Genomic DNA, 16,615 nt, shown 5'->3' with positions numbered 1-16,615 from the left:
TTGTCAGTGCTTAAGATGAAAACCATGTTAAAGTTATTAAACACGACATTTTAAGCAATTGAGATCCGCTAAGGATAATTTAAATGGAACTATTTTGCTTGTTCAAACAAGATATATACGAAAACAACAATGTACTTTACTAAAGTGCTTTCATATTTGGAATTAAAGTACAAATCTGAGCTTATTATTGGGCAACTAGTTAAGCTATATATTTTCCATTGCAATTTAATTTTATAACTGAACAAAATGATAAAATAAAATGATCACACCACTTATTTCTCTCAATTTTAATTTTGTAAATGATGAAAACAATGACAAAGTGGTATTTTATTTCTGTCAAGGGGAAATCTGCGTCTAACAAAGCCATTTCTATATAAATATAACAAAATATAAAATTAACTTCGAAACCTGCTCGTTTCAATTTCATTAATTTCAATTTCATTTTCAGGTAAGTGTTAACTGTACGTTGTTTGCTGGTGTCGTTTTTAGTGGACATGTTATTTTCCAGTTCTTGTATTCTGTAAGTGTACTATGAATACGGTTGTATACATACTAGTATCGTCCTCACACAACGTTAAAGTTAGCCTTCGAGGGTTTTGGCTGTTCTGTTTAGGCCCTTTTTGGTCAGTTTATGCCTTCAAACGTTTTATATTTTCTAATTTTGAAAATTGGGTTAATTTGAAGTAAATTATGTATGTCATGAATCGGTATAATAATGATTTTTCATGACCACTGACACGACTGTTCACTATGACAAACACACCAAAACGCAAATTTCCCGAACACTTGACCCTTCACGATTTTATTTCAATGGGTGCTACAACAAAGGGTACATAGAGAAGAATACAAATATTGTAAGATAAATCTTCTACGGTAGATCGTGTAAGGTACATCTTATACGGTAGATCGTGTTAGGTACATCTTATACGGTAGATCGTGTAAGGTACATTTTATACGGTAGATCGTGTAAGGTACATCTTATACGGTAGATCGTGTAAGGTACATCTTATACGGAAGATCGTGTAAGGTACATCTTATACGGAAGATCTAGTTATAGGTAGCCCTTATACGGTAGATATTGTGAGCAATACATAATTTTCATATGGTTATACTGTATACAATAATTGATAATGACAAAAGTTAATTTGAAAGCATTAAACGGATACCACATGCACACATATTTACTAAAAGTTTTACAGAAACTACCACGAGTTGGGTGACCGTAATGAAAAAGCTGTGTGACATGACAGTCAGAATAATTATGTCCCAATTGTCGTAACCACAATATCATCCCCTTTTCTTCAATTGTTACATCACTGAGTGTATACTTACAACGAGGAACATGACTAGTGCAACTGGTGGAGAACTTACTCTACCAGAACACCTGAGATCACTCTCAGTTTTTGGTGTCGCTCAGTCTCATGTAGTGCTTTGTGAACTTTTTTGTAATTTCTTTTCAAGGCTATATATATTGGTTTCTCTCCTCTTGTGAGTTTTTAATATCCCCTTTTTGTCTTACGCCTCTTTTATACAGACAACTGGTTGGGTTTTCTTAAATTCACGTTTTAAAACATTTGCTAGTTCGACACAAAAATGAATTTACATGTTTTGGTCAATGAGGTATATCTCCTGTTTGTGATAAAATATCTGATAAATTGAAATCAAATATAACTGTTGTTATTTAATTACAATACTAAATTGATTCGAAGCATAAGTATCAATGAAATTAGAATTGGTTTCCTATTATACATTTCGAAAGTTCATGCTTTGTTTATTTTTAAAAGATAACAAGTGAACGGGTTTGTGAAGTTATAATTGGATATCCTTCTGGTCAAAATTTATTTCGTCAACCGTTTCCTATTCGTTAGATAGTTAGCTACCAATGAAGTGACTTTTCGAACTATATATTTACCCATGCCGAATTCGGAAAAATGAAATTTAAGAATATCGTAACAAAAATATTAAGTGATAAGCTTTATCACAGTCATTGAAAATATTAAATCGTTAATTTAATCATCATTTCTACAAAAGCAACCGACGAAACAAAGATACTGCAAATCTAGAACTTGAGGGTTTAGCAAACATTAATTTAAAACAATAGAATGGTTTAGTTCAACAAAACGGCTTATCTATTGACACAATGACATTATTACTAACACTCAAGTCATTATACGAATGATTATCTTTATTAGAAAGCTTATAGAATCGATTAAAATGCTAGTTTGGGATCTCCTTATTTCCTTCAATTAGTCCGAAAAGGTAATTTATTTGTTTCCACCATTAGGAAACAAATAACAGATGATCCCGGCGTAATTTAACGTTTGTTTATTGCTTTTCAGGAAGGGTTTTGTACCGAAAAAACATGATTCAAATCCGAGAACAGAAATTTATGACTTTACTTAAATAGATTTCTGAATAATATTGAAAGATCTAACACAAACAGGAGCTCTTTGTCATTCAATGATCAAAAGACATTTTGCAGATGTACACAATACTTTTAAAAGCCATGAGTAATATACTATTTAGTTAATTCCCATTTGGTTATATGTTTGGTCAACTATAGTTACATTATAAGTTTTATTCTTGATAAAAACTTTATGATAATATGTGAGTAGTTAAAAAGTTTCGTTAGGCATTTTAAAAACCCTTGCTGACTTGCTGAATAGTGGTAGTGGGTGTCAGTTGGATAGTACGAAATGAATAAATAAGTAGCCATATTCCAGAGCACCTGACATCACCCCAAGTTTTTGGTGGGGTCTGTGTTGCTTAGTCTTTTGTTGTGTCCTCTGTACTATTATTTGTCTGTTTGTCATTTTATTTTTCGCCATGGTGCTGTCAGTTTATTTTCAATCTATGAGTTTGGGTATTTCGTCCCTTTTTCATTCGTTCGGAATAGTTGGTGTTGTTACACACATATGTAATGGAAACGTAAATTAAACTTGCCAATAACTTTTAAAGGAGTATTTTTGGTGACCTACCGCAGGGAAAAGTTTCCACTCTATAATATATATTTTTTTACATTGAAAGTACACCTTTTTCACCCTTTGTCGCAGTCAAACAATATGTTTAACACCAACCTAATTTATTGATTTTCAGTCTCCTTATTTTATATATGTAATGTTTGCCATTGGACATTCAACAAACAACGCAGTCAATCAATAAGAAGCTTTTATTTTGAATGTGTTTCAATCGTCTAAACTCCCATTTTCTTTGATGAAAAATGGATAATAGTGGTTTTTTTTATATTAATCTGTAATACCTAAGCACATAAAGATCAGGAGATGTGGCATAATTACCAGTGAGACTATTATCCACCAGAAATTAAATGAAGTTGATGTTTGTAATTATTTTTATAACTTTAAAAATAAGAACAATTTTAGGATTATAGTTTTTCTTCGAAAAATAACTTTAGTTTACCTTAACGAGCAAAACCACAAAGATGCAACTGGTCACCCACGTGAGATAAACAACTCCTTTCAGGCTGACCTACACAAAAATTCTGCAGTCCTTTTCACGAAAACATATATTTTGCTATATAATGATGATTAAAAGGCTTGATTTCAGGTCATAGGACTGGTACGGTACTAGATTTTAATAGCCATTGACTCAATGCGGTAGTTCTTCCATATATAGATATAAAGAGATATGGTATGAGCGCCAATGAGACAACTCTCCATCCAAGTCACAATTTGTAAAAGTAAACCTTTATAGGTCAAAGTACGGTCTTCAAAACGGAGCCTTGGGTCACACCGAACAGCAAGCTATAAAGGGCCACAAAAATTACTAGAATAAAACCATTCAAACGGGAAAATCAACGGTCTTATCTATATAAAAAACGAGAAACGAGAATCACTTATGAACCGCATCAACAAACGACAACAACTAAAGCCTATATGTATTCAAATTAATTGTTAAGATCTTACACTTTTGAAAAAAAGTATAATTTTGAATCTTTGGTTCTATTTATTTAATCTATAAAGTATAATCGCAATAAGAAGCAGATTGTTTCACTAGACATTTATTGACCCTTGCAAGATTTATAAAGTAGGATATTTCTATAGTGATATTTTTTTCAAATAACTGTTTTGACTGCATGAGAATCGATTGGTGGCTGAATTTACCAAATATATAGGGATATAAACTTTCAATTACGATATAGTTACGTGCTTTTAGCCGAATGTAAGCGATAAAACATTTTCAGAACTAAAATAAAGGTTGTTTTTTATACATGCGCTAAAATTAAAAGAAAGAAATCTTGTGGTTCCTATAGAAACCTTTCTTGTTGTTTCGATGTTTTTCTTCGAAACAGCTGATTTACAGTTTTGTTTTCAAATATGTTTTGTTGGATTTGTAGGAACCTCTTGTTTGGTGTTTGTTTCTATTTTTCAACTTTTAAATAACAATACCATCGTACGTTGTTCCTGACATTAACAATATGAAGCAGCTATCGAGAAGAAAACTTTGACAGTCAAAGACTTCGCAATTGCAAAGGTTGACATAGAAATCCTGGCTTTTTTCTAGTAACTGCTTTTGAGAAAATGTGCAAATTAATTCCGTATTCTGTAGATAATGTAGCTTTTTATGTAAGATTTGGAGAGAAAGGGCCAATTAATGTATTCACTGTTTAAGTTTGTACTAAAATGTTTAATATGAATAAGATAGAATAAACTCGAGATGATATGTGCTATTATAGCGACTGTATTTTTACGCATTCCTGGTGAATTAATAGAGTTTCGTGACGACCGTGTCAGAGACAAATATCGAAGAGTCGATATATATAATAAATTATCTAAAATAGCAAAGTTGATAGCTAATGTTTACAACGATTTAAATGTTTCATTAATATCTTATTTACCAACATAAAGTAATAGTTTTGGAGTCAGTATGGTGGACATAGATAGGAAAACTAACCGATATTATAAGCAACATTTTCACATCAAGTTCTATTCAAGCACATATGGTATATAGAAGTTATCAACCACAAATACTATGCTTTTTGGGCGAACTATTTAAGAGTTCTGTATCAAAATGCTTTATCGTTAAATAACATTTCAATTGATTGAAAATAAAATTATTGAAAAACGTTTATTAAGGATATGAGATAATGACACTCCGAAATACTAATTCCAGGAGGGTTACAAAACTTTTAAAATTTGACTTATTGCAAATATCTTTAGGGGATCTGTTGGTACATTTTGTAATGTTTTTTACAATTGAAGAGTAAAGTATAATTCTTGCAATCGAAATTATTTCCGAGGGAAGAGAAAATTATTTCAAGATTATATAATAATATCATTTGCAGACAAAATATATTTTGAAGAAACAAAATAATATGCGGATTTTTCTTATCCTAACCTTTGTAATGTTTCGTAGTCCATATTCGATGGACTATACCAGTTAGCAATATCAATTATTCTAAATTTACAAGGTTTCATTGAAATAAAAAAAGATTGAATGCGACAGAAAAACTTATCATTGTTTCCAGAAATTGTGTAGACTATAGATTAAAGGAAGGCCCACATAAATGGAGATCTTGAAGAGATAATTATGGTAATTTCCTTACAGATGCATGCACCAGCATTGAACATCGCAGGTTTCTTTGGCTGGCAAATGCATATTATCGGATAAGTTTCAATTAAACTTCGATTTAATCCGTTAAAAAATTTCAAATCATTAGACACAAAACTAGTTATCTTGTTTCACAAAGACTGTGTGATAATGAAGAGATCGCATTTTAAAACGGATTAATTTCTCAAGTCTCAAGCTTGAAAAACTTCTGTACTCTGAAATCAATTTTTACTTTTTCTGTCTCCGAAACATGTCGCTTTCTTAATGAAGCGTCATTTTGCTTTCGATTACGATTACTTGTTTACAGCAAAAACTTCAGAGGTAATTAAAAATAATCCATTTCCTTTGCTGTTTTTATATGTCATAATGTGATTAGATAGCAATTCCTGTTTATATCTTTTCGTCTTAATTTAATCAACTGTTAAATAATAGACTTGAATTTGATCATCTGTAGATACATGACGAAGAATATTATTGGATCTTAAATTGTAATTTTCATCCATATTTATTCTCAATATGTCTCACAAAAAAACAATGGACAGAGGCTATATTTCTGCGGAATTGCTCTGTGGACTTCTGTATGCCATCGTTTGCAAGGCCGGTAGTATATATATGATTATTATTAAGATCGCTTCGTACGCACATGTTTCTGCTTAATAAAAGTGAATACTATAGAGAGAACATGTAATATAATGTATACCCTTAGACATTGCAGGAATGTCAAATATAAAACAAAAAAATGTTGTTGTTATTATTTTGTAATTCATGTCACATTAGAGTTTCATAACAAAATTACAAAATTAAGTTGTGCGTTTAGTTGGTTGCCGAAAATTTGCTAAAACGACACATTATGATTGGTTAGAAAAAACACTGTGGCTCCCCCCTCTTATTATCAATACATGTATGTAAAATAATTCTGCGTAAAAAATGATCAGAATGAAAAGAGGACAAATATTTTGGATAATAGGCTGGGGCTTTCAATATAAAAAAAATATTCTTGTCAAATATTCCATGATAACAACTTCTACTGATTTGCATCTGAGGTTGAAATGGGAAAGCCATAAGAACGCACAACATGATAATTGAATTCCCTTTCCTCTTCGAGTACTATATACTCCGGTCAATACATTTGCATGTGACTGTGAGTTTGGTTCGTTCATCAAAAAACTGAAAAGGTAGATACAAAAATAAGAGGATGTGGTATCATTGCCACTGGAAGAGAAATATCCATACCACTTAGAAGTTAACAACAATAGGTCACCGTACCGTGGCGGCCTTCAACACTGAGCAAAACCAATACCGTATTGTAAGCTGAAATGACAAATGTATAAAAATTAAAACGAGAAAAATTAACAACCTGATTCATGAATTAATGAAAAATAGCAACAAACGACAATCAATGAACTACAGGCTCCTGAATTGATACAGGCACCATGATACAGAACTTAGCGGGATTGAACATGTTTATTTGTCAAAATCTGCATTTTAACATGGTAATTTGGTGTGGCCGTACAACATAAGAACAAACAATAAAAATCAGTTGAAAAGGGCTTATATCATCAGATCGATACAAAGCACAAAAAAAAACACAACAAAAACACAACAGAAACAAAGTACAGATCTGAGAGTAGTCGCTTTTACTGAAAGTTTGACAAACGCCATTGTGGTACCGTTAAAGTCCACAGTTCCTCTAAAGTCCACAACACCGCTAAAGTCCACAACGCCGCCAAAGTCCACAAACCTTCCGCTAAAGTCCACAAAATAACCTCCGCTAAAGTCCACAAGAAAACGCCGTTAAAGTCCACAAGAACAAGTTCCGCTAAAGTCCACAAGAACAAGTTCCGCTAAAGTCCACAAGAACAAGTTCCGCTAAAGTCCACAAGAACAAGTTCCGCTATATATATAAAGTCCACAAAAAGCACCGTTAAAGTCCACACATTCAAAACATCAATTCGGGGTTTTTTCATCCCGTTAGTGCAGTACACTCTTCTCGGTAGTTTTTTGTATATAAGTTTGATAAATGAAAAAAGTACAGTATCTGTAGATGATTTTGTTCCTTAATTTTGATCTTTGTATTATGATGAGGATGGCCAATTTGGACATCATTTCTAAAAAGTTCGTAAATTCGTTAGTTATTATCTTATTACTGCATTCTTTAAGTACTGGGGTTTTTTTTCTTATTCTTTGCAGATAATTATTTTTTGACGTAACTAATGTATAAAGTAAAATAGAAAAAAAAACGTGCCTCCTAATTTATAACATTTGAACGGCATTCATTCGGACAGCAATCTTGATTATATCATTAAACAAAAAAATACTAAACGTATATGAATTCCCAAAGGCTCCTGTCACAAAACTTTTAACCACTATTTACGTTTTTAATTTTGGTGTTCGTTATAGAAAACAACGAAAAATAATGTGTTATGATTTTCAGAACGGAAAAATGAAGTCAGTATGATAAATTTTAAATAAAAAAGACGTATTTGTTTTTATTTATTAGCATCGGATATCGATGCGTTGAATGGGTGTATACCAAAATGTCACAATAAAACCTGATTTTAGAACATTTCAATGAGACAGCAACTCAACAATAAATGTAATACATATTTGCACCACTCTTACGGAAACCAAATTTGAAATTTAATTATTACTTGCATCATCTGTCGCCGGGGAAATGGGGTGACTTGTATGTTGTGTAACAAAAGCCTGACTGAATGGCCTCTTGTTACTGAAACTATGTGATGCACCTGATCACACAACAAACGATTGCTCTGAATAGCAATAAGAACTCTGGAACTGGAACTCTGGTGAAAATTAACTACGGAGACTCTGGAACAAGCGATGAATAAACCAATACTCAGCATGGAATACTAATTCTTTTATTACTGATGGACTGTGTTCAGTGTAAAGATCCGAGTCCAGATCTTGTGTGTAAAAATTATAAATAAGTATTTATGCACAATTGAATTGACAAGTATAGACATAACAAATAACCATTAATTTGAGTAATATTGTTCACTGAAAAAATTTAAACTATTTTTAGAACTTGAAAAATAGATATTAAATGATAATCTGATTATGACAATTAAGAACATACATTATGAATAAGGTAAAATGTCACTAATTAGCTAACCGAGTATAACATGTCACTCTATGTCCAAACTGAGAATTTAATGCATATCAAAGCATGTTGATTTTAAGTCCTTTATACGAAATGTAAATAGAAACGAAAATATTAAATAAAACAAGAGGCTGTCACAACGACAGCAAACCGGATTTATTAACATTTATTTGTGTCCTGGCAATATCACAAGAACCATTACTGATGAATGGTGAAAGTGAAAATCGTCAATATCAAATTTGACCTCCATTTTGTCATCAGTATCAACATATTAAAATTTGAAAAGCTTAGATTGAATGGTTCATGAGTAAATGCAACAACCTGAATGGAAACGCCATTTTACGATCTTTCAAGAACCATAACTCCTGAACGGTCAAAATCGTCATTATTGAACTTGACCTCTATTTTGTCATCAGTAACAACATATTAAAATTTCAAAAGCTTTGGTTGAATGGTTCATGAGAAAATGCACGGACACGACGGGAAAAACCATTTTTCAATCTTTCAAGAACCATAACTCCTGAACGGTAAAAGTCAAAATCTTCATTATTGAACTTGACCTCCATTTTGTCATCAGTAACAGCATATTAAAATTTCGGAAGCTTTGGTAGAACAGTTCATGCATAAATGCACGGACACGACTGGAAACTCCATTTTTCAATCTTTCAAGAACCATAACTCCTGAACGGTAAAAGTCAAATTCGTCATTATTGAACTTGACCTCCATTCTTTCATTAGTAACAACATATTAAAATTTGGGAAGCTTTGGTAGAACAGTTCATGCGTAAATGCACGGACAACTCCATTTTTCAATCTTTCAAGAACCATAACTCCTGAACGGTAAAAGTCAAAATCGCCATTATTGAACTTGACCTTCATTTAGTTGTCAGTAACAACATATTAAAATTTTAAAAGCTTTGGTTGAACGGTTCATGAGTTAATGCACGGACAACATTTGATTGCCGCCCGCCCGCCCGCCCGCCGTACATCCCCAAATCAATAACCGACATTTTTGTCACAAAAATCCGGTTAATTAATTATAAAATACATAGAATTAAAGTCTAAAATATCAAAATTACGAATTTCATATCAAAGTCCAAAATATTAAACTGAATCTGCTTTTTCCCTGGTCACAATACTTTGAAACATTAATACAGCCCGTAACAGAGAAGTGATCGAATTGATGTTTCTTTACCGTCAAAATTAGCTACGTTATCGACAAACTTAATTGAGTAGTGGCCGAACTATTGGTACTTTAACGTTAAAAAGATTGACAATGCTGACAAACTTCCATGTGTCGATAATCAAGTTTAATACCCATACTATTGAAAATAATTCTAATAATATGAAACAAAATATGTCCATGCACCATTTCGATTGGGCGAAAAGTAGTCATTTCTTCAAAGTCAGAACAGAAAAAAAAAGATTTATGGAAGGACGTCTTGATAGTATCATTTCCTTTACAATTTTACCCAAAACTAAAAGAAATATACTGGTAAACAATTAAAAAGGTGTTTGATAAGAATGAAGTCCTTTTTTCGGACTACAATGTGTACCGTATGTGTGATGGATTTGAATTCAATCAATAACTTTGAAATGTTTTCTCATATGTATACACAAAAGGGAGGACTGGTATTTGTACTTCTGTTAGAATATGTCTTCGTCCGTTTCACATGCCAAACTTTTTTCTAGTACTGTATGGGACGATTCTGTACTCATACTTCACGCGTAGTTGAGTACAAGTGTCCTCGTATTGAACGCACCCGACTACGCGTGCAGTAAAAAGTGTACTCTTACGTCGGATACCGGGCAGTTTCTTTGTTATATCTGTATTTTATCAAATACATGTACATGTTAATATTTACTTAATATTAAATAGGTAAAAATTATTGCTGAGAGCCTGTTCAGGGTTTCTTTCTTGTGTATGATTATATAATTTTTCACATGCCTGAACTCATTGACGATATTAGAAAAAAATAGATTTCTAGTTCGGGTTTGAAAAAGAAATTTCGCCTTTTCTTGAGCCTGTTTTGTACATTTTGTTTAACAGATATGATCCAATGGAAATTTTCACATGGAACCTTCGGTAAATAGGAAAATGAAAAGATAAGGGGTAATTTACAGAGAGACCACATTCCATCCATGAGAAAAACGGAGGGAATTTAAAAATCTAGAGGTCTCCACAAGGCTTTCAACAAGGGTGGAATCTCACTCCTTCTGAAAAGCTCTAAATCGCCCCAACGTGTACATACGTTTGGTCATCTAGAGATTCTGGTTTCTCTTTTTGTGTGTCATAAACATTCAACATGTTCAATTCGGATTTGAATTTAATTTACCGAAACATTTCCGTACATTAAATCTTAGGACGGTCAGAACATTTTAAGGACGCAACAGATCGAAGTACAATTTTAAGTAGTTCATAGGTGTGCAATAATTCAGCTTCCTGTACATGTTCATGAAGTTCTAAATTTTGAATGTTGATTTCTTTAAAAAAACACCATTTTTTTTACAATAAAATATCTCAAAATGTCCGTTAACAATGAAAAAGTTTGACCATGAAAAATCACATATCTGAGAAAAGCAGTCGTTTAATTGATTATAAGAAAGTTTCAGTATATCATTTCAAATTTCTTTAATTTTAGAGTTTTCCTTTAGTTACAAATGTAGCTCCATGTCTGATGGTGAAATAAAAATGAATATCTCAGAAAGTGGTGAATTAGTTTCCATAAATGACAGATGAATCGGGCCAAGCTTAGTAACTTACAGTAAACAGACTACTGTAACATTGACGCACTCGTCGAGCTGTTTAAAAGATTTGTGTGTATGACCAAAAATTTATATACAACTTCATCTATAAAAAATCTATAACCAGCAGATCTATACTTCTATAAAGAAAGTATTATTGTACAAAAGGGTATTTATTATAAAATGGTCCTAACTATAGAATAGATAGTTTACCACAGAAATCTTAAACGGAAGTTTCGACAATTTTAAACAGAAGAGATTTGAAAATAAATTTAACTTTAAACAAACACTGAAATAATTTTAATACCTCGAAGGTGTGAGGAATAAACCAACAATCTCAATCTTTAAAAGTGTCTTCATTGCACTAACCGACGAGTTCATGTTTACAGTAGAAATAGTGGATGTGACTCCAATAAATTCATTATCATTGTAGTCATGAATATTTATCGCTTATATTAAATTGATAAAGATTTTATCGAGGTCGCACCAACTGTTTCTACAGCTAAAGCTAGGTTCACACTGCCGATCAGATCAACTCGATCAAGCCCGATCAAGACAAATTACGTGATCGGGAGACTGGTCTGACTCAATCGACAAGGATGTTCGGGTAATTCTACCCTACTCATCATCGATCTGACTACATGTCAAAAACTCTCGGGTAAGGACCGAGAAGCAAGTCACTCGAGAAGAAATCGATAATTCGTCGAGTACGTAGAGATCGAGATTGATCGGGAAAGGATCGTGTAGAGATCGAGATTGGTCGGAATACAACGTAATTTTTGTTGTATTTCGATCCACGATCCTTTCCAGATCAATCTCGATCTCTACGTACTCGACGAATTATCGATTTCTTCGATCTTTCTAGATCTCTTCTCGAGTGACTTGCTTCTCGGTCCTTACTCGATTGTTATTAACATGTCAAAAACTCTCGGGTAGATGGTCAGATCGATGAAGAGTAGGGTAGACTATCCCGAACATCTTTGTCGATTGAGCCAGACCAGTCTCCCGATCACGTAATTTGTCTTGATCGGGCTTGATCGAGTTGATCTGATCGGCAGTGTGAACCTAGCTTAAGATCAGTTACATGTAACATGATCTCGTCGATTCACACGACGAAGCCATTGTTTATGACAGAACACACATTCTAGATTATGTATTTTTGTTTCCGTCAGTTCGAAAGTATTTGATCATTTCAACTCCTTTGTATTTCATAATATGTGTCATGAACAAAGACCATATTATGTTCGATTGAATAATGATTTCCCCGTAACAAATGATAGAAATTTCGGAGATCCCGTATTTGATCCTTTACCGTTAAAATACTAGTGTGAAGCTAATGAAAATGCCAATGACAGAGGTTGATTATAAAAAATGTTTTACTGTGTTAAAAAAACTGCGACTTAAACAATGAAAACTTACGCGTTGGACAAGAAATATTTTGTCGATGAAGAAAATTAAATTATGTCACTTCTGAAATAAGTTTGTCGATAACGTAACTTATTCTGACGGTAAAGAAACGCGAATTCGATCACTACTCTGTTACGGGCTGTATCAGTTGATAGAACATTGATTAGTTTTTGACCTAAAATGAATTTACACAAACTTTCGCACTATAGTGTACTGTTTCGTCACTGTTCCAGGTTAGGGAATGGTTTGGCGTCAAAAAATTGTATATGCCTGTACCAAGTAAGGAACCTGTAACTCGTTTGCGGTCGTTTGTTGCTGTATATCACATAATTTTCCTGTTTATTGTTATGTAAATTGTGCTCATTATTGAGGGCCGTACGGTGATCTATAATAGTTGTTAAATTCTACAGCGTATTTTCCTCCTTTCTTTGCCTTACAAGAAACTTTCCTAGAAGCCGTAGATTGCGGAAAATCGTCCTCATATTTCCAAATTGTTCACGTAAATTGATGACGTAATGTGTAAAAACAGTTATTAACCAATCAAATCGGCATATATGGTTTAATTTGCACGGCTCGGGATGACCATTTAACCCGAATTCCTACGTCGTTCGAGTTAATTAGGGTCACCCTAGCCGTACAGAATAAATCATATATATACCGACTTGCTTGTTCAATAACTATAACATAAACCAGAATGTGTCCATAGTACACGAATGCCCCATCCGCACTATCATTTTCTATGTTCAGTGGACCGTAAAAATTGGGTAAAAACTCTTAATTTGTTATTACAATTGGAAAGATTATGTCATAGGGAACATGTGTACTAAGTTTCAAGTTGATTGGACTTCAACTTTATCAAAAACCACCTCGACAAAAACTTCAACCTGAAGCGGGACAGACGGACGGACGTACGGTACGACCATCGAACGAACAAACGGACGCACAGACCAGAAAATATCATGCCCAATAATCGTGAATAAAAAAAATATACATACACTAGTTGTTTAACTTGTTTAATCACACTCAAAGATTAATACCGGTATGTATAAACTCGCAAAACGCTAAATATGTTCTACAGTCACCAATAACATTGTATTAAAAATAACAAAAAACATTCCTTGATAGTATACAATTCGTAACAGTTTCAGCTCAAAATTTCTTACTAGTCTTTTCAAAATACTAAAAAAGTATCTTAGAAAGAGAATTAAAAAAGGAAATTAAATCTGAAAGCGATACCGTGAACTTTGATGTGACGTACATTATATCAATCATTATGACTATGGATAGTTCAACAATTGTTAGTGTTCGGGCTCAATGCAAGATGAACGTCCCTATTGCCTTTATCCTCAATGCTCATATACATATATGTTTTATTACTTCTGGATTTCTCAACACATAAATACATCGGTTAGTGATTGTAAAAAAAATACAAAACTACATGTGACGGCATTTACAGTTTGATTTTCACAAACCATTTGTTGAAAGATGCAAATTGTCTGTATATATATTTGTTTTTTTGGTCATAACTTTTTTCGGTTATTTTAGTTTTTTTCCTGATGCAATTTTTGGATAAAATATAAACTTTCAAAATTTGAGTTATATCATCAGAAATTGATACTTAAGGCTTCAAAAAAAATATATTACCAAATAAACAAACTAACCTATGAGAGTTCCGCTTCTTTTGGTACCAATTTTGATAAAAATCTTACATGAAATAGTCCGTAAATTTTCATGATATATATAACAACAAATTGTAGGTGACAAATCCTTCTGACCATTAAATTTTACTGGCTTGACGGGTTTTGAAGTAACGTTCCTAAATATTCAAAAAATTTATCTTCCAAAATATACCTGTATGTACGTCTAATAATTTTCATTTCAATGAGCATTTTAACTCTATTTCATACTTAATACATGAGATTAACTCATACAATTATTACAATTATTACAATGTAGCGTCACTTTTGTATTTTGTTATTTTAAAAGTTTTTATTTTATTTTTTGACTCTTCATAAATTTGACAAATGCACGTGTATGACTGAGCTCGTACTAGACTGTACGAGCATACTTATACGGTACGAGCATACGTTCGAGTATACGTATACGGTATAGACCGTACGCGTATGGTCCAAATACTCATATTGTCTGTACATGTAGCATTGTTGAAATAAAATCTTTTATACTTGTACTCATCATGGGTAATAAATACACAATACAGAACCGCATCCGTGTATAATTTATTCAATTCATCTTTCATTCTTAAACAAATGCAATTTTTTTTTGAAAACAAAACAAACATGCAAACCAATGAGTGACGGAAATCGACTGAGCACAACAAAATGCATGAAGGTGTGGAATTCTTTATCATTATTTTGATTTCAAACAAGAACATTATGGTTCAAAGTCTATTGTGGAGCCTAAAAGACACTGAATGGAAATCGTTCTTTAGATTTTATGGATATTTGCAAAGGAAATTTAAATGTCAAATATAGACTCCAAATAATGTCAGTGTCTCCAGCTTATACATATAGAGAACGCTATGTTGGAGTTTCTTGTGGATGAACAAATGTTTACTAAAGAATTAAAAGAGAACCATATAGGTAGGTAACTTTTCAGAAATGTTGTCTGTTTGATTGATAGAAAATCGCAATACAAAGATCAAATTAATGGGGATCAAAAGCAAATACTATAATCTTTTCATTTATCAAAAATATAATTCAAGCTGATAAGAAATACTTCCCAAGAACAAAAGTCCATGCTTTTTATTTGATCTATACTATCGGGAATAAAAAACAGAGAAAATTTAACGGAAACTTTTTAAGTATCAGATTCAATCAATTTGTGTTGAAACTATGATATTTTCAAAACGTAGTGAAACAAACATAGTTCACGGCTGGAATATGAAATGAGAAAGAAAACATATATAGACAATGTCAAAGGGCCTAAGGTTGAAATGCAAAAATACAGAGACAACCTTCGGTCTCCGATCGGTTTGGTCAAACAAATACTTGAAAATTATTATGTGTTGCTTCTCTGAAGTATGCGGTATTTATGAATATGCCGCATAACAACTGGTCAGTTCAGAGTCCGAGTAGAGTAACCATGCCAAGAAATCCTCGCTAAAAATTCCGGTCGACCCCCTACGGCAGTCATTAGTAGCTAAAGATTTGATTTAATTGAAGAAATTAATTTATGACCTTCATGTACGTGTCGCTTAGAACACAGCCATATACCAAATGGTCAATATTACAGCTTTTACATTAATGCTAGCAAGACAAATCTTTGTTTGGCTTGCTTGCTTTGTTTGTATCAGTGTTTGCTCAAGCATGGTAATTAAGATAGGCGGGGCTTCAGCTTGTATACATCATACTTTTATTGGACGTTATGTCTGAGGTTAAGGACACTTAATTTTAAAACATCACATGACAAATATTCTCACATGTTTTCTCATCTGTAAAAATACAATAATTTGTCAATGAAAGAAAAATATAAACTTTTTTCTTGTATGAGGCTGAGAAACTGGCCTTCAACATTATTGACCTAATAGAATGAAATTCAAAACAGTGTGGCTGTGGCCATTGATTGACACATTAAATTCATCCATTGACTGGGACAATTTACGTGAACGTTTGTCTGTAACGACCACTGTTCACGACGTATCTACGATAGACATTTAAACTGTGGGGTCACCAAAGGTTTCTTAACGCCTTTAATTATAAAATAATTCGAAAAATTAATCAGGAATAACCTTTATGTTTTGATTTATATAATTGA

This window comes from Mytilus edulis, chromosome 9 (assembly GCF_963676685.1).
Source record: "Mytilus edulis chromosome 9, xbMytEdul2.2, whole genome shotgun sequence".
NCBI lineage: Eukaryota > Metazoa > Mollusca > Bivalvia > Mytilida > Mytilidae > Mytilus > Mytilus edulis.
This window is presented reverse-complemented; position numbering follows the sequence as displayed.